The sequence below is a fragment of the Numida meleagris genome, chromosome 5 (assembly GCF_002078875.1).
Source record: "Numida meleagris isolate 19003 breed g44 Domestic line chromosome 5, NumMel1.0, whole genome shotgun sequence".
Lineage (NCBI taxonomy): Eukaryota > Metazoa > Chordata > Aves > Galliformes > Numididae > Numida > Numida meleagris.
Window position 1 is genome coordinate 58,073,820 of NC_034413.1, and position 27,927 is coordinate 58,101,746.

A 27,927-nucleotide genomic window follows, 5' to 3' on the forward strand; every position below is an offset into this window, starting at 1 on the left:
CAATGACGATCAGCCACAAAACTCAATGCATGTTAAACCGAAACTCTACTGTTATCACTGACTGTGATTAACTTCTGCAATCTTCTTCTATATAAAGTGAAGGAGGACTGCGGACATCTGGCCATATTCTCTTCTACTTCTCAGTAAAAGTGGGATTACCATGAAGTTCATCCTAAAGATCCCATTTGACTACATGGGTGTATTTTAGGCCTTTATTTACCTTGCTTTCACTGGTTGATTTTTTTCTTATTCCATCCTGTTCCATCTTTTCCTTCGGGTAGTTCTTAATATTATTAGGAAAAAAAAAAAAAACACACATAAAAACTCTGCCTGATGCAATTTGAGCTAAGACAGGCACATTTTATTAAGGACTGCAAAACACTTAGTGGCACGAGGGTTTTCATGTGTAATCAGATGCAGCAATTGGCTTGATTGCAATTGCTTCTGGGTCTGTTGCGCACAAGCACCTGATTAGATTTTAGCTGCGCTGCCAATTCTGGAGGAGCTTTCAGCCTCATAATGTGAATGGGCCTCAGGGAAATCGCGCGCCTTGTTCTTAGTGCCGCCACCTGGAGAAGGGAGAGATGGGACAGGCAAATGAGTTTGCAAGGACTCGCACTCTAAAGAAACTGCTGTCTGAGAGGGAAGAGCAGATGAATTTTCAGCTCTTCTTGCTCAGTTTAACAGTGAGAAGTGTTTTCTTATTCTTCCTTCAGTTTCCCAGTGGTACTGGACAGCTCTATGCCAGACGCCATCCTCCTCCACCACAGGGCTCTTCAGACTGGTGTGTAGTGGCGCTACTCTGCTGTCACACGTGTTTTTTTGCGGAGGGTGATGAACACTGACAGGAAGGTGGCCTTCTTTCATAGAATCATAGAATATCTTGAGTTGAACGGACCCATAATGATCGTGAAGTCAAACTCATTGATTCATGAGACAGGGTAGTAAGTAGCAGCACCCACCTCAGTGAAGAAGAAGAGAACAGAGGTGATGGCATGCTGGGGTTAGACAGCAGGCAAGGCTGGTAGTGCTTAGCCCTCCAGAACATAATCTCCTAATCATTCTGGATCCTTGCATGTCATGGTTTTATGATTTTCGGTTATTGGTATTCCACATCATAACATCATGTAGTGAATGTACCTGGTTCTCAGAAGAGAAGGACTACTACAGTCCCCACGGCACTTTGCTCCTCTGTTACCATTTTCCAGCCGGAGGGAAAAGATAAAAGCTCGCAGTATAAAAACTTGCAGATCACGAGACCTCGTCCCTTTTTCCGCCGTCTCTCGTCTTGGCAGCACCTCGCTCTCCAGCCGCCTTATCGTCGGTAGTAGAGTAAGGCCTACCTTGATTTTGGGACATTCTCTCTCTCTGTATTGAATTTATCAGCTTAAATTGTAATTATATTGTATTATAGTGTGTTGTTTTGCATTCCGATATTTTATTTAGTAAATTAGTTTGTTTCTCCTCAGATTGTTGCCGCTGTTCTTTGCTCTCAGGGCCATCTCCCTACCCTTTTCCCCTTTCCCCTTTTCCCGGGACGTGGGCCCTTGGGTCCCCCGTCCCCTTTGTCACGGAATCGGGCCTAACGCCCGTAAACCGTTGACATTGCATTTCAGTAGTACCTGTGTGTACTATAGGTGCGTATCTGTACAGCCCCATCCCAAGGGCTGTGCTGCTGCAATCACTTCAACGAAGGATTGGCAGAACTTTTTGAAATGGGTATTTTAATCTGTGGGGAAAACAAAGGTTTTATTGAATGCCTTTAGCTCTGGAAAATCCCTCTTCTGAATTAGATTGATGAATGGTGGCATCTTTGATCTAAACAAATGCTGATGTTCCTGGCATTTTTGAAATGTCAATAGAAAGCTAAAATTCTCATCTTTCCACTAAAAAAAAAAAAAGGAAAAGAAAGCTGAAACAAAACAAAACAAAAAAAAACAGTTCTCCTCTTTCATCAAGGAAGTAATTTGTCAAAATAAAAATCAACCCATTATATTATGGAAAATTAACATCTATTCTTCACATCAGCCCCCACCTGGTGTGGTGTTTAAGGGGGCACAGCTTCAATATCAGACTCCTGGTGTCCTGGTGGAGATACTAGAAGACCAGATTTGTAGAGGTGAAATGCTCTGAAAATCACCTGCCTTCTGGCTGCTTCAAGTTTGATGTTTAGAAATGCCCTGTGGCTCTGGAAACTCTTGATTTCCAGCCACTCAGTCCTTGGGAATGCACACATGCCCCTGCTTGTGAAGCTCATGAGAATTTTGCCTGAAGAAAGTTGGCGGAATTGGGCTGTGCTCCAATTTGTTTCTCATCATGTGTAACAAAGTGCTTAATTACTTTTTTTTTTCATTCTTTAACATTGCCCAGCTCGGACAATTAAACCTCTGAGTCATTTTGATTTTATTTCAAATCAGTCGCATTCCCTGGTTCACTGACTTGCGCATAGTTTTATAATACTCAGATATCAGGAGGGAAAAATGGCATTAAAACTCCCTGAAGATGTTAAAATTAATATATCTGGATTTACAGTGCTGCAGGCACTATTCATTACTTTGATGAATTTCTTGATCTCTCTGTATGTATGAAAGCATGTGCCGTCATTAAGGTTTTTAGCAGCAGTGAGATATGTTAATGGTCGTTCACCTCTTTAGGACAAAGCTGTACAATGCAGCAGAGGAAACAGCTGGTTTAAGCTCAGGTGACACTAGGGGAGACTGTGGGTAACTGTACAACAAACCTGACTTCCTTTACTTACCTTTCTTTCACAGATGCTTAAGGAATAGTCAAACTATGGCCCTTGGGGTGACTGTGGACAGGTTGATATCAAATTTAAAAATGGACATTTCCTGATGAGAGGAAAAGGCAATATATTTATTTTCAAAATCCTGTCAATTTGTTGGCCTTGCTTTCCCTGTTTGTACAGATCTGGCAATGATGTTTGAGGTTTGGCCATTTCAGCCCTATAGAAAGCAAAGACATCAGTGGTAGGAATGATAGCAAGATTTCCACTTCTTAAGAGATCAGATACTAACAATAATGTCAAATATTTACTTCAAAACTGCTGTTGCACTGCTCCCTCGGGAGTGCAGTATAGATCTTGTTTATTTAGTTTCATCAGTCAAATAATTAAAGGAATACTTTGGTCAAGGGGATGCACTGCCCTGGGTCCTCATGTAGTACAAATTCTGAACTTGTGTAGAAGACACAGTGGTGTATGGGCATGGACAAGCAGAGACACGCAAAGATCCCATGAGCCAGCACTGAGTGTGGAAATAGGAAGTTGTCATGACATGACAAAAATGTGTTCGTTCATATGGGACTATCCCTCATCTTTTATCCTCTGAGGTGATGTTCATTGTCACAGAGGCTAGTTCAAAGGCACCCCAGGCAATTCTGCTTTCTCATGTCTAAAACTAATGCTGCGGTGAGACACCCATGGTCAGGTGGTTTTTGAAGATAGACTGAGTAATTTTTCCCATTTACGTGGCCTCTCTTTCCTGGGGAATATTAGAGAGGACTCCAAGCCAGTTTGATTCAGGCAGCAATTCTAAGGTGCTCTTTCAGTGTAATCTGTTCCTGGAAATGATGGACTTCAAAACCAAATCAGCTCCATGGAGATCAAATAACCTCCCCACCCCAAACTACTGGAAACTGAACTGTGGGATAGCAAACAGTGCCCGTGGGCTGGGAAGCTCACTCTGTTTGCTGGGTAATTTAAGTGTAGCTTCTGTCAACAGATTTCAGTGCTGGAGCTGGAAGGAGGGTTTGCTCACTGTGCAATACCACTCCTCTCATGTCAAACTACTTTGTTCTTCCTCGGGAAGCACGTTTCTTCTGTCCCTCAAGAAGAAGCTGCACTTTATCCAGAGTTGTTGTTGACCTTTTGACAAATACCAAAGAGCTGAGTCTTGGATGAGGGACTTGCTGTGCTATATCAGGGACAAACCACATAAGCAGCCAGAGGCTTGGAGGAGACTACATACGGCATCCAAAGCCCAAGCAACACAGTCCTCTCCAGTTAAGTGAAGTCGTTTGCAGCCCTCTGCCTGCCGGGTTGCAAAAAATGTGGCTAGTTCTTTATTCCTTTGATTTTTAGAGAGTTTTAGCTCCAACTCCTTGCTGTGAGCACAGCATTGTAAGTGTCTTTGTGAAAGCTGGGCTTGCAAACTACTCCTTTCTCAGTGTGAGGCACTTCATTAACTGCAGGGGAAAGACAGGAATGGCTCAGTACAGATGAAGGGCAGGTCTGTGTTTCACTGATGGGATTGTAATTAGCAATTTCAACTGTCGGTTAGAAGAAAACTTGGCAAGTCAGAAAGTTTGGGGGCTTGGCATTAGGAAGAAAAAAAGCAAAAGAGTGAGAGAGGAAAAAAAGGAAGAAAAGGGAGAAGTCTGGGTCACAAATATAATAAAAGAGATCATGAAGTCAGCATTTCCCCTGTCGCTGTTACACAAGTCTTTTCTGTGTCTTACAGATAGCTGCTTCACAGCAGAAGTGACCCATATTGCTTCTTTATTGCTTAAACAAAGGAAGTCTCCAATTAAAATGTCTTGAGTTTATTTCAGCACTCTGTGCTCTGAAAGCCTCATCGATTGGAAGGGAAGGCACAGGGCCGTCTGCTATGCTGTGAAGCAATACAGTCCTTTCAAGTACATCCTCCTCACCCAGCTTTTGTCAGAAAATGCATCAAATCCCAAATATCAGAGGTATGGCAGAGACTCAAGAGATCATCTAATCCATCCCTCTGCCCCAGGGACTGTTACAGAGAGATGTTTTTCTGTGTCGTTCCTAAAGCTCTGCAGGAGTCATCACATTTTTCTGAACTAACTAGTTCTTAATTCTCCTGATATGTAATTTACATTTCCTTTGTTTATTCTCTATTCTTATTGGACACAAAGAGAAGTATTATCACAGAATCAAGTAAATGCTGTGTGAACACCTTCTTCTTCAAAGCAGGACTAACTTCACGGTCAAAAAAGGGCCTTTCCTTCCTCTAGTGATATTAGCTTATTTTAGCTTATTTGAATACCTTGACCATACCTTCTCCCCTCTCCTCCAAGCAGTTTAGAATCAGTTTTTGATTCTTTCCTCACAGATCTCTTGTGTTAGGTTCTGTTTATTAGTTACTGCTGTATGATTAGCAATAGCTGTACATCCAAAGATTCTTCTTGTACATATATGTGTGCATCCATACACAGACATATGAATACACAGCAGATTTTGATGCCCTGAAAAGGCAATTAAGAGATTAAAGCTTATGAATGGTTGTCATGAATCACTTCAGAGGCTTTTGTGTGCTGGCACTGGAATACTCTCAGGCCCTGCAAATAGGAAGATGTTGAAAAATCAGCAGCATGGAATGAATAAGCAGGAAAGAGATGAACTTTTCTCATTTTCATTTTTGCCAGCAGATGTTCAACAGTTGAGGCACCAGAACCACCGGATACTGGAAGAGGTGGTTATGAATGACCTGCTACTCCTTATCATTGCTTCTGGGGGTGCCACCAAGCTGGGCTGGAGGTGGCAGCAGCTGGTGTGTCTCGGTGGGATCCTCAGAGTAATGACTGTCATTTGCTGGATGGGTGGAAATTATGGTGGTCCTCTGTGCAGTCACCACCTGGTCCCTGTCACATGCTGCAGAGATTGGTATAAATCAAACTCTCTCAGCAATGAGGACCTTGAGGAAACAGATATTTTAAAGTATGAGAAAGGAAGTGCCAGAGATGTAGCTGTTACAGTCTGCCCGAAGAGCAAGGGTTTATCCCGCTCCTTGGACTGAGTGGTCAACAACTGGGGTCATCTCGCTGACCATGACAGGAGAAGTTCAAATCAAGAGGGCACGTCTTCCTGTGTTGTGAAAGCAGAGTAGCAGTAGAAATAGTGGCAGTGAGATCCAAGCTGAAATAACAGCTAGGTCTCTACCTCTGAAGAGGTTCAAGACAGACATCACTTAAGTAGCATGTAGGGAACAACCATTTATACTCTTTCAGGAGACAGGAAATATTTGAGCTCAGAAATTCTTCATCACATGTTTCATTTTGAATCAGTAAACTTTGACAAGCAGGAGGATCAAGGATGATATCTCCACCATTTTTGCCCATGGCCAAGATCTGCTCCTTCTCTTGTTGTCTGAGCCTAGCATCCAAACGTCTGTGTTTGTAAGGTTGGTCTCTTAGAGCTGATCTCAGCAGTGAGAGAGCAGACTATTGGCACTTAGATGTTTATGCCCCTTGGCCAATGGGTTTTTCTTGTGCCTTGTAATAAGCAGGTCATCCAGAAACTTTCTCTTTAAATGAAAAAAAGTAAAGCTATTAAGGAGGCCTATACTATAGAGAACATTTTCCAGGACTCTCATATTTCTGTATGATGCTACCTGAAAACAAGATGCAAACATTGTCTCATTCCATCCATAGACGGAAATTAGCCAGAGCAGTCAGTAACTCTGTTATGGACTTCTACAAACCCTCATGGAAGCGACAAGTACATATGATTCAACAGTGATGAGTTTTATATTCATTTTTCTTCTGGGAAAAAAAAGGGACTGATTTCCATTCTTGATCAGTCTGGATTATTAAAGTTCCCCAGTGTAAATCATTTGGGGAGCATTAATTTTTATGACAGTCAGGGAAATTTAAGTGGCCTAATCACCTTACATGTTCACCATTACAGGATCTTCAGAGCTTTTCCTGTATTTGGTTGCAGGCTATTCCATTCGGCTGGACTCTTTAGGAACTGCTTTGCCTGTGTGTGCAATTAAAAGACTTTTTTTTTTATTAACCAGTTTTTACATTACACTCAACGGCCCCGTCACACAACTAAATGACCCGTTTAACAAGCATGATAAAATCCTCATTAGGGCCTATTATAGGATTTAGTGGAATCTTCCTGCTTCACTACAGCACAAGCCTAATCTAATTAACTCCGCCACTTAATTCTCTCCCCCCCCCTCCTTCTTGCTGTTTATTGGGCTTTTTGTGGAAAACAGATCCAAGGAATACAATTAACAGAATTAATCCTGGAAAATCCCCAAGCATTAGCAAGCTAAAAATGTAATTGGAAAAGGCCTTGCAGAGTTCAAGCATAGTAGGCAATTACTCCAAAACTACAGCGCTGTGTATTATCATGTTACTTCTTATTATACTTTCCCAACGTGAACAAGGAGCTAATTCTAACCAAGTGCATTTAAAGCCATAATTAAAGGTCATCTTTGTGTTTGAACAGCTTTCATATTTAATTGAGGAAAAATGTGTGCCTTCAAGAATTAAGCACTTTATGAGAATATGCAATGTGGAAAGCAATTGGATGCTGGGTTCTTGGAGTCACAGTTACAAATGTAGAGTAACTTCCAGTGCAGTACTTTGTAGCCAAATTTACACATCTCACCAGAAAACAGTATTCAACCGCAAGAGGTAGCTAATCTTTGTATTTTTTCAGGATAGCAATGAGATTTGTGAAAGTCTGTAGGTTGCTGAACATAGGAGGGACGCTGTTAACACAACACTGTGCTATCCTGCTCTTTTCAAAGGCTTGAAACCTATCATTGTATTGCTGCTAGTCACTTTCCTAACAGTGGTGAATGCCTATCAGGTCTCGAGACATCTCAGAGTTGCGCTGAAGAGTTCAGGGACTGATCCTGGTATTCAGGAATGAGGATCTAGCGAGGGGTTGAGATCGTCAGTTAGATACCCATAAGGTGAGGCTGCTGTCTCATGAAACTTGGTACACTTCTCTCTGTTACCATCACCTAATAGTTAAGATGGATGTAGGAAGTTGCAAATTAACAGGGATTTCTGAGGATTTGGATTTCCTTCTCCTGGCTGAAATTAACCAAAAGCCTCCTTCAATAAACTGGATAGCAGGCAAGTGGTAAGCAATAACTGAAGTGCAAAGTGAACCAAATTTTGGTTCAGATCTGCCATTTTCTGAAATGACGAAGGAGGTTTTTTTTAACCTTGTATGGTTTTGAGTTCTTCTGAAGTTGTCAAATTGAGGCAAGCTGCCTTTTGGGCAGTGTGCTTTCATGGCACACAGAGTGCAAGATTGTATTATGTCACTTGAATTATGCAGGCGTTTGGACAAGATGACATGACATTCCCTTGAGGTCTCCATTGTTTGATACTATTAATCTTTCTTATTAACATGTACCTGTTGGGTTTTGTGTTTTTATTATTTATTTATCTATTTATTTATTTTGGAAGCTGTTTCTACTCTGGAAACTCCAGCTCATTTTCTCCAGCACAGATCTCTCTTAGGACAAGAAATCAAAAAGATGAGCACTAGGAACAATCAGACAGACACTGCAACTTTAGTAGAAAGGATTAGAAACCACGACTTAGCTGTAGAAAAGCTTACTTACCCAGGAGTGAGGAAGTTTCCGAACCTAATCCATTTGTGAGTCATTGCATTTGGAATGAAAATAATTAGTAAAATTACACCTTTGGATATGAATGTGGGAAAGGAAACCGTTAATTAGTTTGCAGTGAATCTGAGAGGCACGGTATGTCCACCCACAGCTGCTCTGGCATGTGTGGTTTTGCTCAACAAGATGTCTCAGGCATTTCTTTGATTCCTCAGGGGATCTGGTTTCTAAAAATGCAATTACCAGCAGGAAGGATGTGCTGCATATTGCCTAGCTTTGTGGAGTCTGTGTTGAGATGGAAAAGGGTTATTCCCATCAATTCTTGCAAAACGTTTCAGCATAGCAACGGAAGTTAGACCAGCTGGTAAAGGAGGTGTTGGCATACTGCGGAAGGTCACAAGCACTTTGTATTGTCTGGAGTTAAGCTCTGTCCTCTCCACATATCTTCATCCTGGTCAGGGAGCACTGACTTTTACTGGCTTGCTACTGTGTAGGCATGCACCAGAATCAGAGCAGGCATTTTGGTGCTTGTGCAGTCTAATCTCGGTAATAGCCCTAACTCCAGCAGAATTTGGGATTATGTTACCTCCAGAGATCTCTTCCCACCACCAGTTCTATGATCCTGTATCTTGATTGTTTTGGTAATTAGGCACAGTAGAAAGAAGCTTTGTGTCACTTCACTGTCATTGGAATAGGTTTAAATAAGTGGAAAGAAAAATTGCTTTGGTATTTAATATAGCCAACGTGTTTCATAAGATCAGTTTTTTGTTGTTGTTTTTGTTTTCCAGATATTTGTTTTGATCGTCAGCTTAAGTAAAATAATTGTATGATTTAATTTTAAAGTGAACTATGACAGAATAGCCAAAAGAAAATAATAACCTGAGTTTTTTGGAGGGGTCACCCACGACATATTTAACAAATTAATGATTATATAAACTGGTCTGTTTGAAGAAAAAAAGCAATAGCCCTTGGTTAGTTTCCTAAGGTGATGCTGAAGGAGGATCTTCTAATTTCTGCTGTACTGGGGCTGCAAATATGAGAAAGATAATCTGTCATTAGTGCTAACTTTGATTTTAACAACGAAGACAGTTGGCATATATATATATTTCATGCTAATGCAACTCCCTCTGATAACTTAGAGTGAGATTAGCCAATAAACAGCTTAATAAAAAAAAACAACTAATCTTTTCTCAGCAGTGAAATGGGTCTGCCTACACAATCACAATGGAATGGGGCACTGTGAAGGAAAAATACCTCAGAGATTGTATTAGAACTAAACTTCTAGCAGTTTCATGCTTATAATATAATGTTATTTGTTACTGATAGGCAGGTGCTAACAATGTGACAATACTCTGGCTGATGCGAGGCCAAAAATGCCTCAGTAATTCTTGCTGGGGTGTCATCTTCCAAGTGAGAATGGAGGACATCCTAGTTTATTATGGGTATGACTGCAGAGGAAAGTCCCACTGTATCTACAGCTGAACTCAGCAGGTTTGGGCTTTGCTGTGCTTTTTCCTCTCTGTAAGCACATCGTGTCTCTGATTATTACATTTTTGGGGGTTTTGAGTTAGAGGGGCCCGTCTCCAGGGCTGTGTGATCCTAATGTTTGGGTAGGAAAGCTTCATGGCAACGACTGGAAATACAGTGCCAAAACAGCGAGGAAAACAGAAACAATTACTAAAATAGGTTTTATATCCATCATCCACTGAGAAAAATTGATCTGGCACCATGCTGCAGATATTGAGATAGGCGCCAAATATTATCAATAACTGCATCAGACTGATAAATCTTCAGAAGGGGGTGGCTGCTGGGCTTTCTGGGATTTCATCTGGAGCCAGCTTCAGAGTGTCGCAGAGCCATCAGAACAGGAAGCCTCTGAAATGGCCACAGAAATGAACGAGGCAGCAAGTTCACTGACAGCTCTCATCAACAATAATCTCCTTTCACATATGAACAGCCACAAAGCCCCAGAGAGAGCAGATGCTTTCTCCCTGGGCAGAATTTCATGCTTTCCTCCAAATCTCTCTCTTTGCAGTGGGAACATGGAGGCAGTTTGGTCTCAAATATACACGGAGTGTAAGGAATCTTTGCAAACCAATTTGGCAGATGTATGATGGCAGTGTGATCACAGCTGTGCTGGAGTGAAGGCTATGGCTCTAGCTGGCTTGTGGTTTGCAGATCTGCTTGAGTCATCTTGGGTAGGTTTGACATGAACATGGGTGCGTGGAAATGATGCTTGCACTGGGAGCAGCCTTGCCTTCAGCTTGGAAGATTGAACAGACGGAAACACTTGCAGCTAATGTTGTCAGATCATGTGCACTCTAAGGGGGTCATTTCCAGATTTTTTATGCCTTGTAGTCATGTGGTCTGGCTGTTTCTTTATTCAGAAAGTCAAAAAACACCACTGTGACTGTCTGGATTGACACTTTCTGTTCCATGGACCAGACCTCCTCCTGCGCTGACTCTTGTTTCATCAACATCTTGAATGGCAAAGCTGTCCAGCCTTGGCTCCAGGTCTCCCAGTGACAGAAAATCAACACAAGCACAGGCAGCCCTAGCTGTTAATTACCAGAACTGCTGTGTGCTTCCTCCTTGTTATCTCACTGCAGTGACTATCTGGGAGTTGTTTCTCTACCAGCCTACTGCTTTGAAGAGTGCATTACCTAAGTACTATTCCCCACATATGTGGCAAAAGGCAGGGAGCAGCTTTGAAGGGTGACAGCTTGGCTCTTAGGTGGGAATTATGAGGGAGAAGCAATTTAACTGCATGGCTGAAATTTAAGGAAGAGTGGGAAACAAATATATTAAGAGTCATTTTTGTCCCTAAAAGGCAGGAGCTGATTGTTCAGATCTTGATATTTGCAAATGTACTGGCAGCTATCTAAAGAAAATGGGTCGTGATTTGTCAGTAACTGGAGGATAAATAAGAGTTGTCATTTGTGCACAGTACATTCTGCCATGCTGACTTGTCTTGGTCTGTAGGTTTCTGTGGGTGTACCTGGAGCTTAGTGGGCTTCATGGATCACATTCCTTCTGAGGGCTCTGTGAGAATGTTTGAGGGGGGGCATCTCCCTGCAGAGGCACTCCAGATAAGCATTTTCTCTGTGAAGAGAATGAGTAGTGGTCTTCTCTGATCATGTCTGATAAGTGCTTGGTGCTTTCTCGCCTCTGCAGACACAGCGTAGTAAGAAATTTCCTGTGTGGAATGTTTCTGTTCTTCGTCTATCCCATTATATTAAAAGAAAACTGAAGTAACAAGGAATTCCATTTTAAATCCTCACCCTAACCTTGGGCTGACTAATACTTTTGATTTAAGCCCTGTCAGTGTTTCTTTTTTTTCATGATGGGTTTTTGGTTTGCTGTTTGCCAGCATTATTCCAGGGAATGACTCATATTCTCAGCACTGTGAAGGATAGGAAGGAGGGAGTGCACAAGGGTTTGTTCCCACAGGCTGACTTTGGAATGTACAGTAATTTGAAGATTTGTCTCTCAGAGCAAGAATGGGCTCAGACATTAGAAAATAATGGCCAGTCAAGTTTCCCGTTAAAAAATAGGTTTTAAAAATAAATGTATGAGTTTTCTGGGGAAAAAAATAGCTATTTATTAAAAATGTGAATATTTTTGAAAGCTGATTTATGTTCCAAGGTAGCAATACCTCTGTGGCACCTCCAGGCAGCTCTACTTCATACCCTGTGTTCTCCTAGGAGAAAGGAGTTCAGCCTCCCATGATGTGTGCTGTTGGAACAGCAAGAGTCCCAAAACTTGCAAAGAAAGGCTCAACTTGCCAGTTTTAATGAGTTTAGACTCCATAACTCAGTTGTCTTATTTGTAAAATAGGTGAAACTACTATGCCACTGAGATACTCCATGAGACATGCTTAGGTAAATCTTGAAGACCATACTGGAGCTGAAAAACACTGATTCCTTGTCAGCAGTAACCATCTGAAACACTTCAGGCTGCCTAGGTTTAAGTTCCTTTACCAGAACAAATTTTCTTTGACAGCTGCCTTTCTAATACCCCAAGTATCTTGTTATCTGCCTTCTCTCTGAGGCAGCCCAGAGGTGTGGCTGTTGCGTCTCTTCATCACCATATGATTTTCTTGCTGTGCACAGTTTGTTGACCTAGCTGATGAGTGCTTTGCTCTGCTCGTGGTCAGCCCTTCCCAGGATTCAGCCTGGGCTGCAAAAAGCCAACCAGGTAAAATGAACGCGCAGGGAAATGCCGCTCAACCCTCTCTCTGCAGCACTGCAATATAGATGTATCTTTAGTGAACTTGCAAATCAAATTGAATTTCTTTCTCCTGTTCATGTAATAAGGAGATTTTGTTGTTAACTGGCAGGTGCCACTTTGAATTTCAGTGATGAAGCTCAAAATGTTTTGTATGTAGGTCAAGCATGGATTACTCCACTCACAAACGTGATTTGGAAGATTCTCTTCTCAGAAAAGTTTTCTGCATTTCTAGGTATATTCAGGCATTGCCAAGAGCTAAAAGGAACAGAAGTGCTGCCAGAAGCAGTGCGAATGAGGTCTCGAGTCCCTGTTTCATAACTACAAATAGTTTTTAGATTAAAAAGAAGGAAGAGGCTTAAATGTCTCCTCACTGTTTAAATTCTTCTGAAATCCCTGTAAAACTTCCTCAGGCCTCTGTGAATTTTAACTCCCTCAGAAAGAAACGAGCAGCAGCTCTTTAATCTATTCATGCATGAGAGAAGCATATGGAAGATAGTGGCCATTCGAGGTGGAAGAGCATCATTTACTGAGCGCTGTTATGTAGACAGCTCCTAGAATGGGAAGGTGATGGGAGAAGAGGAAATCGTGATTTCATTTCACATAAAGGATGAGTGTGTTCATAAAAAGAGGGTTTTCAGTATTGCCCAAAAGATTTGAGAGTTTGAGTTTCCCTAAGCTGCTGGATATAGGTGTTGAAGTCGTGTAGATATTTTTGAAGGTCTGAGCACAGATGGTGAATAACAACATGAAATGATATGAGAGACTTTGTATGAGTGGAAGTCTGTCTTGGAATGTTTTGTTTTATAAACTTTGTGTTGTTCCAATAATCCATTATATTGAGTTGTTCTTCCTGCGAAGTGTTCCTTCCTGAGCACCATGATACTAAAACTTGTAGCTGTTTCTAGCATACTCTAAATGTTAGTTTCTTGCCTCGAATCAGAGTACCACTCTCTTACTGAAAGCACAGATGAATACCAGAATGGGTGATATGGGACAGCTTTCCCATATGGGATCCCAGCATCCCAGGATGCTGGACCCAAAAGTGTTTTAAGATCAGCGAGATAAAGCAGTCCCAGGACATGAAGTGTGCCTCTCTGGTCCGATTAGATTAGGGGCTGAAATAAAACCTGTTGGGCTCCATTCAGCCATGAATTTCTAGGAACCTGCCTGTGCCTCTTTTTGAGAAGGTAAACTGAAAACACATGCCTGCCACTCCACAAAATAGTTTGCAGTATTTTTTTGGGTCTTGTGGGAGTTAGATCCATCACATACAGTCTGAGATAGTTCTTGTTTCTTGCACAGAAGAGACTTACATTAGAGACACAGAATACTGTGGCAGAGGAAAGCTGCTGAGATCTCTCTTCCCAACTGAGTGTCTGTTCTTCAGATGGGATGCTGCTCAAGGCTTTTTGTGCTTACTGTCTTCAGGAGCAACTGAAATAATGACAGTGAAACTCTGTGGGATGTGTAAAGTGTGGGATTTGTGAAGGTATCTCTGTGTGGGAGAAATTCCACTTGAAAACAATAGGTTTCATTTTCAGGGTGCCCAAGGTATGCATTATCAGGATCCCAGAACTCATAGCATATGTACAGTTGGAAATATTGGTATCCAGCTGTTTCACTTTGATACTGCAAGGGCTGCTCCAAAAGTAATGCCTCCTATTCTATTGTGTTGGCCCATGACGTCAGAGGTGGATGTTGGTGGTGTGGCAGTAGAGGTTGAACCTTCCCATCCTTCTGTTACATGTTGTTGCTGTGTGACAGATGGCAGCAGAGGGGCAGTCTGACAAAATGGTGTCTGACATGGAAGTGCGTATGAAGGAAAGGTGTGGAATTGAATTCCTCCATGCAGAAAAAATGGCAACCCTTGACATTCATTGATGCTTGCTGAAAGTTTATGGAGACCAAACAGTGGATGTGAGCACAGTGAAGTTGTGGTAGTGTGTTTCAGCAGTGGCGACAGTGATGTGAAATACAAGCCATGTGCTGGATGGCCATGCACTTTTTTTACGAGCATGGGATTCAGGCTCTTGTTCATCACTGGCAAAAGGTAGTGACTATGTTGAAAAACAGTGTTTTGTAGCTATAATTTACTCTATCAAATAGCATTATTGTGCTCTTTGTATCTGTCGCACTTTCCATGGAAATAAATAGGAGACATTACTTTTGAAGCAACCAACATAGTACTAGGCAACTTTCCATAAAGCCTGCCTGAATCTATCTTGAATGCATGGAGACAAAACAGAAAGAGTAAACAGTGAAAAAGAAAAAATGTTAACTGCATATATGATATTTATTACCCCTATTTATACTTGTTCATTGCTCTTGGCAAAAGTGCTTTTCAGTTCTTAAATATACAGCTAATAGTGTTAGGGATTTATTATACTAGAGTGGATCACTGCTGTTGTTCACTCAGATTTTCCACACACAAAAATCAAAGCCTTGCATCCAGTTTGCCTGTTTTGAATTCCAGATGTGAAATGATCTGAGAAACACAACCAATTTGAAAAGCTCTTCTACCCATGGCAGAGCTGTAATTCCACCACCAATTTATCAATTATCAATAAACAAAAATACTTACCTTCAATCTGAAGAATTTAGTTTCATATCAAATTAGCTAGAAGCTGTGGGCTTTTCTTATTAAGGCGGTGAAGGGAAGACAACATCAGAGAAGATGTGCATCTTTGCAAAACCAGACTGTGCAAATAAGCAGTTGTGCAAATTGCAGGAGGCCTCTGACAAAACTTCATTAAGCAAGAAAGGTTTCTCATGTCGGTATGTGGGGAAAGAAACTTGAAGCTCAGGAGTTTTGATTCAGCCAAAATGCATTAGGCTGGAATCCAATGCCTTCTTTCAGTATTTGATGGCACTGAGCAGAACAGAGGAAGGGGTATAATTAAAAAGGAGTCAGGACAATTAAAATGAAGGAAAAGCTCCCCCTGTGTTCACAGAGGCAGTGGCAAAGGCAAGTGATTAGGTTCTTTTTTTAGGATGGCTTTGAACTGGCAAAGAGGGATCAGCTCTTCTGAAAGCCTTGCTGTGATTTCTAATTTTTAGACATTTTTCTCATTTCTCCCAGTCCTTCTTTACTGTTGTTGTTGAGAAGAAGACAGAGATAGAAGTGGGAAAAACAGAGAAGTCAGGAGGCCAAGTTTAAGTTTCCACTGTTAACTAAGAAATATTAATAATAATAAAATTACTACTTCTAATTGGGATGGTTAACCTTTTCCCCTCAAAGTAAGATGTAGATTTGCAAAGGATCCATTTCTTTGGAGGTTAGAGGTGAATATCCAATAATGAAAGGCCCAGATTCTATAATTAGAAACATTTGTTGAAACTTCTGTTATTCTACATCATACATGAAAAGATGTGCTTTACAAAAGAAATCACTTTCATTATTCAGGAGGACAAAAGTGGGAAATGTCTTGACCAGAGTCATTCATGAAGAAGTAAACTCAAAATTCATGGGCTCTGTGAAAATACATAAATCATTAGAAAATCCCACTGCCTTCAGAAGGTGTGTATTCTCACTTGATCCCAGTGCAGTGTTGATTGAGTGAGTAAAGATGGGAGATCTTGCTCCAGGACGAAGGTTGTACCTTGGTAGCCTGAAGTATATCAGTGGTGGCTCAGAATGGGATTGCAGGGGGCATGTGAATTGCAACGTGTCACATCGAATCCCACTTTCATTTTAAATGTTATCTGTTGGTTGGGTTACTCTTATGGAACTTAGAAAAAATCTTTCTATACAGCTTAAGAAATTTGAGGTTTTCTATGTGGTCTAGTTAATATGGATTTTTAAATATCACTAAACTACTCTTTCCAGCATCTTGTTCAACTCAGGCTGCAGAATTTTACCTGTTTGCTCCTGAAACATGCTGAAATAAATCAAAGCTCTTTGATTTCCAGTGGGAAGCCTACAGTAGTAGAACAAGCAAGAAAATTACCCATTTAACTGTTATCTAAAATATAACATAATGCTGTGAGCTGTGGGAAACGGCCAAGGTATAAAACAGGAAAAACCAACTGCCTTAGAGAACAGATGTTTGGAAGTTGGGTAGAAAGACTTTCTCACCAACAAAGAGAGCTGGGAATACCCCCATGCAGATGTTTATTCACTTGAATTAAAAGGGAATGTCATAGCTGAAATTAGTTGTGTATGGCAGTGTCCAAACATGCAGATGAAGGATTTACGCAGAAATCAAAGAAAGCATGAGGTTACCCTGGGGATACTTTCAGAAGAAGCAGTATCAGGGAGAATAGATAGACTAGATAGGATTAGCAGTAAATAATTATCAGAAGTGGAATGAACTAGTTTCTGCCTGGAAAATTTTATTACGGAAATTTAAAAATGAAGTGTATCAAGTAACTCTTGTTTGACCATAAAGCATCTTCCTACAGGAATAAGTCCCTGTAGTGCTGTCTTGAGGACATGAAGAGGTGGAGAAACCGTGACTTTCTTTGATTTGTTAGTGCCATAAAAATAGTTTTAAATGTTCACTTTGCACCTACTTGGAATTTTCCTGCCTTCAGGTTTCTGGTACTGGTTCCTGTTACCCCCCTGTCTGAAGTTACTGTGGGAATTTAAACAGAAATAGATGTAATATTTATTAGCAGTAATTACCTACCTTTGTTGATCCTGTTATTTTAACTAATTTTCTAATTGTGTGTGTCATAATTACATGTAAAACTGTGGTCAGATGGGCATTTACTCTACTGTTATTCCATAAGCTGCTTTGAGCATTGTGTTGTCACAAGTTTATGTTTCTCATACTGTCCTTGTGGCATGCCAGCCATGTTTTGCAAAAATATCTCGTATTTAAATGATTTTCTGGTAAAGTACCTCGATTCAGGAAGATCTCCCCACTTAAAACAGAAGAAATATCCCTGGAGCTGCTCACTTCTCGTGGCAGAGAGACTCTTCTGTAAATGCTTTCTGTGCTTTCTGCACTGCACATCTCGAGGGAAGGAAAATCCCTGTGTGGAAGTGGAAAAGGTCCCTTGAGCTTTTGTCAGTGGGCTGTTTCAGCTCTTCTCTGCTGTGTGAAGCAGAGAGGTGTGTGGAGAGGATACGGAGTGAAATAATCCATGATTGCTTGCAGTTCAGAGAGATTGGTCTCCTTCAGGACCGTGTTCCTGTTTTCTAATTATTTGTCCACAGTTTTAAGTATTTGGATTTTAAGTATAAATTATTCTGTTTTAGTGGATTTCACAAATAGAAGATGTTTCCATAGATGACCAAAACTTGAAAGGATTATCTTGAGTCTCTCCTTCTGAACTGATGTAAGAAACCCATCCATTACAAATCTGTGCTGACCAAACTGAGACGTGAGTCAGTATCAGACAAGCCGTGATTGCTCTTGCATCTCCTGCCACAGCCTATAAGACCCAAAGCCCAAGAGAAGGAGTGATGCAAAAGTGTACTGAAGGGAGAATTCACATCAGAGGTAACTAGTGACACTGAACATTTATGTAATGCTGTGCCAGAGCTAAAACAGTGGAAAGAAATCTCTGAGTTACACAAGAGTTACAAATATATCTTGGGGAAAAATATCCTAACACAGCAAGAATCAAGGGTAGGCTGTGTCTGGAGAACAAAACTTCATGGGGTGTATTGTTGGTTGATGTGAGAAGGAGCACAGCAACCACTGCTGAGAGTAAAGGCAAACCAAGCCATAAAAATTAAACTGACAGGGGAAGCTGTGGAAGGCACAAGGCGGTCTCCAAACCTGCAGGGCAGAGCAGTGGGGTGGAGAGGTCTGGGGAGTGATGGAGGTTTCAGACAGGTAAACTGAGCTGCAGGAAAGTGAAATGGAGGACAGTCCCACTGTCATCCTAAGAACAAGCAAGAAAATATACAGGATGCTTCACAGAACACACAGACAGTTATGAGATGTACTTTTGGAATGTTTTCCAAAGGGGAAAGAGGAATGATTCACGCAGCTGAGCAGAGCTGCCTCCAGCAGACGTGACATGAAAAGTTTTAGGTGGAGGGCTAAGAACTTAAAACTAGTCAGAAAGTCTTGAAGTTTGAAGGTCTGAGATGATGCCAGTACTTCTGACCTTACTTTCACCAAGGAGTCCCTGCTGAGCAAATTCTAGCCTGGATCTTCAGAATACAACAGTCATAAAACTCCTGCTGCTCCGGATGGAGATATTCTGCTGTCTATTCTGAAGCCAGCCCGACATCTCTGTACTGTGATTCCCAGTGGCTCTGTAACAGACCAAAAGTCAGAGAAGGAGTCCACTGAAGTTGCACTTGAGTACCTTCTCTCGCTAATTTGGGTTCCTTTAGTAAGTGTCCAAAGTGAGGTGAAACTCTGCGGGCCTTCATAACCCACCTGGAAAATGTGTATTCCTCCTTGGAAAAAGTTTGACTTTTCTGTACATGACATTTCTTCAAATCAGTTCTATTTCCAGGCAGTTTCCTGCCTGTGCATTCTTTCTTAGCACTTCTGAAGTGTTTCTCAAGCAGTGGCTTGCCTTGAGACACCTTTACACGTTTGTTTGTTCTTTCTGGACAGGTCCTATTAAATTAAACCATATATTCATTCATACAGACAGCAACCCAGCAGCCAGTTCAATACACACTAGTCATAAATTATTACAAAATGGGTGCAAATCCATCACTGAGGCATCCATTGATTATCCATACTGTTACTTTCTGTAAGTGAACACTTTGTATGCAAGGTCACTGTAGAATTCAGCTATTTTTAAAAGGCCGTTAATAGCAACGCGGAAGCAGGCTTTGATTGAACTGGAAGTGTAATTTTCAATTAAGAGCCTTTGCTCAGTCTTCCTTCCATTAGGGTCTAATTAGATTTCAGGAAGACACGAAGTTTCAGAGGCTTCAGCCCTACAGCCTCTCCATTAGCTGACACCATATGCTTCGCGGTTTCTATTGTGAAGTCCCGATTAATTTTCTAACGTTAATTTTAACTCTAGCTGAGATGCTTCGTCAGGAACCTGATTAATGGGCTAGCTATAACCAATCCATCCCTGTTTCTTTCTGCCATTGGTTATACTGTAACGAGGTTAGTGAACATCAGACTGCTATGTTTTTTCTCCACTGCTATGGGAAATGCATGTATTTCATTTGGACTGTGTAAACAAAGGAACAGTCCCTCCAGTTTGTCACCTGGATTACCTTGCTGGGTTGCAGACCCTCTCTCCCTTCCTACTCTTTCTTGCACTACTTCTTCTTTCTGTGGTGCCTCTAACATAAGCACAAATCTTGGGTCTGTGAAGACACCTTGATAAGTAATATTTTCATAAATTTTCCATCCTTCTGTTCCAGCCTTTTCTATTCACCAAATGCTTTGCTTGATACAGAGACTGTAGATTTGATAGATCACATCTAGTGTGAAGCAACCAGTTTTATTTCATATGGCCTCATGTGCTTCCAGCTGAAACAAAATATTATGGTTGCTGATAAAAATGGAACAAGTTCCTGCAGCTAGTTCCAACAAATGCTGTTAGTTTAACTAAAGGTTCATTGTGGTAAGAAATGAATGATGTAAGTCTAAGAAGGATTAGCTGGAGACCTTCTAGTGTTGGTAATAAGAGGTGCAAAACTCCATCTCTCATTGGATGAGTTTTTGCTGCACAGACAAAATACTGCAGCACGAGTCAATTTTAAGTGAGAAGCAACTTTTGCTGGGCTCACAGCAGATCTAAAATTTAGATCTTTGGGTGATAGAGATTCCCACAGTTGCCAAACTGTGGATTTACATCACTGGAATGCAATTCTGTGATAGATACTGAGATATGTATATAAGTGCAGGGTGCTGCACTTGGGCCAGGGCTATCCCAGGTATTTATACAACCTGGGGGAAGAAGTACTTGAAAGCAGCCCTGCGGAGAGGGACTTGGGGGTCCTGGTGGATGAGAAGCTGGACATGAGCCAGCAGTGTGCGCTGGCAGCCCGGAGGGCCAACTATGTTCTGGGCTGCATCAAAAGAGGAGTGGTCAGCAGGGAGAGGGAGGTGGTGGTCCCCCTCTACGTGGCTCTTGTGAGGCCCCATCTGGAGTACTGTGTCCAGGCCTGGGGCCCCCGGCACAAGAAGGACGTGGAGCTCTTGGAACGAGTGCAGAGGAGGGCAACCAAGATGATCAGAGGGCTGGAGCACCTCTCCTATGAGGAAAGGTTGAGGGAACTGGGCTTGTTTAGTTTGGAGAAGAGAAGGCTCCGGGGAGACCTCATTGCGGCCTTCCAATACTTGAAGGGAGCGTATAAACAGGAGGGGGATTGATTGTTTGTGAGGGTGGATAGCGATAGGACAAGGGGGAATGGTTTTAAGCTGAGACAGGGGAGATTTAGGTTAGATATTAGAAGGAAGTTTTTCACACAGAGGGTGGTGACGCACTGGAACAGGTTGCCCAGGGAGGTTGTGGATGCCCTGTCTCTGGAGGCATTCAAGGCCAGACTGGGCGTGGCTCTGGGCAGCCTGGTCTAGTGGTTGGCGACCCTGCACTTGGCAGGGGGGTTGAGACTCGATGATCTTTGAGGTCCTTTTCAACCCAAGCCATTCTATGATTCTATGATTCTATGATTCTATGATATGTTAAGGCATGGATTAAGAGTGTAACGTGGGATTATGGGATGCCGCCAGACAGGTAATAAGATCCTCTTGGACAGATTTTGTAGGCAGTTATCTTCTGTATGTCAGTTGTAGAACATGCGCAGTACTTCTCTTGCACCTCTGCTTACCCCTTGGATTTCACTAGCTGTACACACCATATCTCTTCAGCATAGATCTGAATGATCTGCAGTAAATTAAGAATCGAGTTCATAGAATCACCAAGGTTGGAAAAGACCTCTATGATCATCCAGTACAACTGTCTACTTACCCCAGTATTTCCCCACTAAACGATGTCCCTCAGTACAGCATCTAAACATTTCTTGAACACCTCCAGGGACAGTGGCTCCACCACCCCCCTGGCCAGCCTGTTCCAGCGCCTGACCACTCTTTTAGAGAAGAAATTTTTTCTAATATCCGATCTGAAGTTCTGACTTTTACATAAATAATAAAATCCACCACTGAAGAACAATCTGATCAGGTAATTTTTAATCTCTGGGAACTGTTCTTCTCTGTGACCCAAAGAGAGGGGGAACTGAAGCAGGTTTCTGGCTGCAGGAGACAGATGCACTTTCCTAGCTAGTGTTGTTGTGAAAGAACTTAAGATCATCCAGACTGTGGATCAAGTTCATCTTTATGCCATTCAGATGCTGACCTGCTGCCTCAGATACATCTGATGGGTAAACACAGAACTTCTGTATTTAGGGGACTCCTCCCAGTCCTCATCTTGTTTCCTTGTGTGTTTTTGTGTTGTGTGTTGTTGTTGTGTTTTTTGTTTTTGTTGTTTGTTTTGCTGGTAGGCTTTAGTTTAAAAGAGGCTGTTGCAATAATATCTTACTGACTTTGTTTTACAGGAAAAGAAAGAATTGTAATAACTTTTTATTGACATTGCTCTTCCTGGGAGACATAGAGATAAATCACAGGTCTGAAAGAGTCAGAGTGCTCTTGTGCTTTCTAAGACTGTAGTCCCTGAGTTTCCTGACAGGAGCTACCCAGCTGGTCTCATTACAACCACGGAAACCTGTCCTTTTGTCTGTAGGGGGACATACAAAGCAGACTGAAGCTGAGCCATTCATATTGCAAAGAGTTAGGACTGACTGCAAAAAACTTGGATGATGGTTCCAAGACAAATGGCTACCTGCAAGATCCACCTCTCTCCTCAATTGTTATTGCTGAGCGTGATGTTATATGTCATGAATTTTCCCCTGGCCACTTTGAGTCAGTCATCAAGGATGTGTTCCTTCCCAACTTCTCGCCCAGCTCATTTAGAGCTCCGTTAGTTTTAGAAAGCTAACAAAGATTTGTAGAGGATTTAGGTCTAACATTTGCAGTTTGAGCTTGTGGTTTTAGGAGCCATTGCCAGAGCTAGGAGCAGAGGAGTCTTCAGACTCCAGTGGTGGAAGATTTTAATAATGGGTCTGGCTGCTGATAATGGGGCACTTGAAAAGATGCAGAAGCCAGATTAAATTTTGTGTCTGACCTGGCTGAATAGATGTCTAGGAGTATCAGGGAATGCTGCTCTCACCACGCGCATTGTGACTGCAGACATATGGTGAAGCACCATAGCAGAGATTCATGCATATCACCAAACATGCAAAAGGTCTCACATTTTACAACTTCGATACCAGCTGAGTAGATGCCAGGATGTACCTTTGACTTTTCCAGCCAAAGCAGCAGAAGGAGCTGACAGGTTTTGAAAGTCTGGCAGTGTCTGCAGATAATGGTGATGGCTCCTTCCAGGAGCTTTTAATTTCCTCTGTGCTGCACACATCAAAACCAGTGTAATCTGTTAGACCAGTGTGAAGGGCAAGGTAATGCTGATCTCTGCTGTGTCACCACAGGATGAGGTTTTGGGTTCACAGCCTGGAGAGACTAAGCTCTGCAGGAAGGTCTTACAGAACTAGTGCTGAGGATGTGATATTAATGTACTCAGGCTCCAAGATCCTGTTGCCAGGATGCATTTGGAATTATAGTGATTTCCTCCATCACTCAGCAGACTCTTGTATAATGCCACCCTCTTGATTTTTCTTGTGCTGAATGGGCATAACATGTCCTAGTATATCAGTGCAGCCAAGCACAGTGAATGGGGATTACCTAATGTCTAATAAAGAGACAATCTCAAATGTAACACACATCTCCTTGGGAACACTTCATGATTTTTTTTTTGGATACCTGCTGTCAAAAAACTCATCAAATGTGGTTGGAGTGAGCGAAAGGGATGGAAAGTTGTTGGAATTGTGATTGACAATAGGCAAGTCAAATCATGCTTAGAGGCTGAGGTTAAAAACATGTATGGCAACTAGGAAGCTAAAACGGATTAAGTCAGCTTATTGCTGCAGTGATGTAGCCAGTATAGAGAACCCAAATCCAATGTGAGACTTCTTCAAAGTTTTTTTGCAGTTGATCTTAGCTCTTTGTAATGTGAATCCTGGAGGGAATAAAGGAGTTGAGAGAGGGAAGAGCAGTGTATATCTTTTGGTTATAAATCAGATAAAGATGAACGAGTGTAGGGTTTTGCTGCAGTATTTTCAGAACTCTGTCAATAACCTCCCTCCTCCCTTTCCCCATCTCGATGCAAAGGCCTAAAATTAGATACCTGATTAAGGAGAGCTGCAGGGTGATCTAAATGCATCAGTCTTATTTGTAATGAGGAACACAGTTACATTTCTGCAATGATGATGAACCTCAGGGACAGGGGTGTCTGGATACTGAATGTTCTCTGTGTTGAACTTCCCATGCAGCCACTACTTCTCAGCATTTCTGAATGCCTAAATCTGATTAGTTGAGCTCTCTGGGAAAGGAAAATTTTGTAGATTGAACTGGGCAAACATTTTTTCCCAGGGTGAGAAACTGAGCAGCTTTCTAGGTTTGCTTGCCAGCAAAATGGCCACCTCATGCCCACTTCCTCTTCTGCCTCCCACAATTGGCGTGTAGCAAAACCACACTGAAAGGTCCATCTTGCCCTACCAAACCTTTACTTAAAGACTTTTATACTTGAAACCATATTTTCCTGTTCTTTTTAAAGCTAAGGGCCCATTTCTTGTGCCAGATGAAGAGCTTTTATTAGACAAGAAGTAAAGATGTGCTCTGCATCAGCGAAGTAAAAGTCCATCTGAGAATTAAAATGCCAAAGCAGTAAGAGGAAATCATGTTCTCCTAAAAATGAGTATTTATTTTTTTTAATAATATTATTGCATACCTTGAACAAACTAAACCTCTTTTCTTGTCTTTAGGCTAGCTCCAGCCTTTTCTCTTGTGAGCAGAAACCCCTGCTGACCAGGTCTCTTTTTACATCTCTGACACAGTTCAGTCGCATTTAGTAAATCATTTTAGGAAAGGCTTCTCAGCTAGGACTCTCCTGGGTTTTAGGTCCCTTTAGAATGATTGAAGGGACAGGTAAGTGCCAAAGAGTGGAGCTGCAATCCTTAGAAATATTCACTTCATCTGCTTCCTTAACCTCGCAGACTTTTTTACTGATAGTATGTAGCTCCTGATGGAGGTTTCATGCCCCAGGCTATCTTGGACTTTGAAATATATTCTTACCAAAGCTGTAACTTAAGCTAGAAAAACTAATCTGCATCTGTCTACATTCCTGTGAGAGGGAGGAAGCCATTCCAAAACAGCCGATAGATCAAAAGTCCCACGATCATGTAAAAGATCCTTAAGGAGGGAACTGTATGTCCTGCCACCCATGGACACAGTCCAGACTCATTCTGCTTGTTAGATCTAAGGTGTCTATGTTGCCTGTATTATATATGTCTTGTTTGTGGGGAGGAGCTGTTCCGACAGCCATCTGCACAATGAGATCTAGAGCAGAAGCATTCTGAATGCTGAGGACCCCATGAGACTGAAAATCATCGAAGAAGGCCAAGACATGGCCATCTAAACTGTCTGCTGCCATTTGGTTGCTCAGCTTTTTCACTGTGCCTCTGACCTGAATGAAGGAGAGAAAGCCAAGAAAGAGCTGATCCTGATCATGGGTCTGATGCATACATTACTTCTTGCCTGTAGACCACAAGGGAAAAGACAGCAGAGAAAATCTAAGATTAGTATTATTCATTTTCCTCTACACACCACTTGGAGGATGCTCAGGGTCATTTTAAATTCAAGGCTGAAAGCCATTTCAATCTTCCCTTTCTTCTGGACAAATGGTACTTGAACAGAACAGTGCTTTCAGACCACAGTGGCAAGAATATATCCCCCCTGTTTTCTGGCTTCCCATCACACTTGACTCTTCTGATTTAATCGGTGCTTCAGGAAGGAAGCAGGGAGATGTTCTCTGAGCATAAATGGCTCTGGAAAGAGTATCATGGAAATAGAAAAGACAAGAAAGAAACAGTGCTTCAGTTTAGTCTCCTTTTCACTCTTCTGTTAGTGAAAGAAAGAGAAGGAAAAAAATAGAAGAAAAGCCAGCAAAGAAGATAGTGCGCATGTCTGCCAGCTCAGATTTAAACTTCATGAAGAAATTTAGTATTCTGCACAATTGTTTGCTATTTATTTCTTCTTGATGCAGTTGCTTCTCCACTTGCTAATTCATCTTAATTATAGAATATTTGGACAGCTCAGAGCGAAGTTCTTTGTTGGTAGTGCTTGAACAGAAGTATTCAGGCTCATGCATAGGCACTCTGCTGAGAAAGTCTAATTGTCTTGCTCTGAATGACAATGGCACAGATCACACAAATGAGGCTGGTGTTGTGCCTGGATTCTGCACAGGGCTCCCCGATCTTCCAGTTTTCTCACTAGGTCTCCTACTTTATCTCTCTGCATCTTGCCTTCCCTCTCAGGGTGAAGTAACAAACAGACTAGGGAAAAAAGGCGCTTCAACTATGTTATGGGTTCAGTGGGAAGCTTAGAAACCCACTGAGGGTGTCTTATCTCTGAACAAACCCCTATGCAGCTCAACTCCATCTCAGAAGTAGAGTTAACAGTATTACTGGCTTGACTGCTGTAGAAATATGGTCTCAAGTGAGGAGAACTGAATGACTAGATAATTAACCAATTTTACCTTTCGCCATGCAAAACACGAGACAGCCAAACAATGTCAACTTCAGATCACCACAGGCACAAAGTCAAGAAGAAAAAGAAGCCAACACCAGTGGATCATAAAGGATTATCTGTGTTTCGGTGGACTTTCGCTCCTTTGCAGGTCAAGATCCTCTCTGCGCAGAGATGCCCTTTGCTCTGGGCCTACCCAGTTTCCTTGGAGTCTTGAAGTTGCCCTATGAAGAAGTATAAAATACTCTATTTTAAGGAAGTTATTATCTCCTGAGACAACCAAAGTGAAATTGCTATTCTCCTTGGAAATCAGCGTTGATGCTTGAATACTAGGCTATTCTAATGCTTCTCTGTCCCGCTTCGAGTGACCTTCCAGAAACAAGAACAAAAGCCTTCTCTGCAAGACATTTCACTCCCAAAGCCATCACATTTTCTGCTGCCTATCTATGTAGAACAGGAAGGAGGTTTTATTTAGGTAGCTCTTTGTTGCAATTAAAGCCAATTACCTTTTTTTCTTTTTTTCTTTTTTGTGTGTGTGTGTGTGCGTGTGTGTAGATCAACAGAATGGTCTATTTCAGCTTAAGATAATGTATCTGGTATTGAATGGTAGAAAACAAATGATACAGTTTTCTAAAGAGGAGAAAATTTCAGAGATAAGTGGTCTAAAATGGGGCCTGCTACTTTGCGTGGTAATGTGGAAAAGTTTGTATACTGTTCTCCATCCCATCCTCAGGATGTCTTTGTCTTTCACCAAGGGGAAAAAGCTATGCGTTTTCTGGTTGTGACAAATCCGAGTGATGTTCACTTTTTGCAGAGTAATACTTTGGAAGATTTTAATATCCAATATAGTCCTTTCCAACCAAAGCCATTCTATGATTCTATAATTATCATTGCCATCATTTTGGTGACACCCAATTTAAAGCTCATGTCTGTTAATAATTGTAAACCCTTTCAGCTGGAGTGAGTTGTCTCTGCTAAAGAATGCCTGAAGGCAAGTTCTTCTGTCTATTTTAGCCTACTTTGTATTGGCAAAAGTGCAAAATTCTCTAGAGCTTTCTGCAGTTCACCATGATGATAAATACAAAAAAAATACAAAAAGGGCACAAAGGCAACGTCACAGCTGTTAGTGAGGATCACAATTCAGTTACAGCACTGAGAAATCAGTCACTACATCATCAGCATTCACAGCCACACTCAGAGCAGGCAGGATAAGACCTAGTAACTCATGGGATTCATCAGAACTAGCTTTTCTCAATGTTGGGACCCGCATGAACGTACCTTCCTAGTCACCAAGACACATCTTCAATAAAAAGCAAGAACACAGAACAGCCCATGTAATTCTCTGCTTCTTTTATGAGATGTTATTGCAACTGCAATTGTAAATAAAAATAATTTTATTTTTACAAGCAGAAAATCAGTATCATCCAAAGGTCCGAATCTCATAGAAAGTTTAAGGCAGTCATGCAATTTTAGGATCCCTTTGAAATCCCAACCTATGAAAAGGGGGAAGCATTGCTGTTAAATTAACAATATCTTCTGGTACCGTTGAAGAGTAACGCTATTTTCAGTGGCTGGAAAAGTGGCTGAAAGAACATATTTCTAGAACGTAACTTTCTCTAAAGGCCAAAAGGTATCACTTTCTATGGTAAAAAAAGCAGGAGGAAGAAACAATTACATCATCTCACTCAAGACAGATCTGTCCTCAAGACAGAATCGTCTTTACCTAAACCATTCCTGATGACAGTACATTTAGGACCTTG

The 27,927-nt window shown here is 41.6% G+C and overlaps 1 long non-coding RNA gene across 1 annotated transcript in view; it reads right to left on the bottom strand.

Moving 5' to 3' along the window:
• The window catches only part of LOC110399224, a 66,352-nt gene continuing 38,761 nt past the window's right edge, over window positions 337-27,927 (bottom strand). Inside the window, exons 2-3 of the long non-coding RNA XR_002439025.1 lie at window positions 26,178-26,391; window positions 337-569 (exon numbers count right to left, since the gene is read on the bottom strand). This is a non-coding gene — a long non-coding RNA (uncharacterized LOC110399224). The remainder of the gene's footprint in view (window positions 570-26,177; window positions 26,392-27,927) is intronic.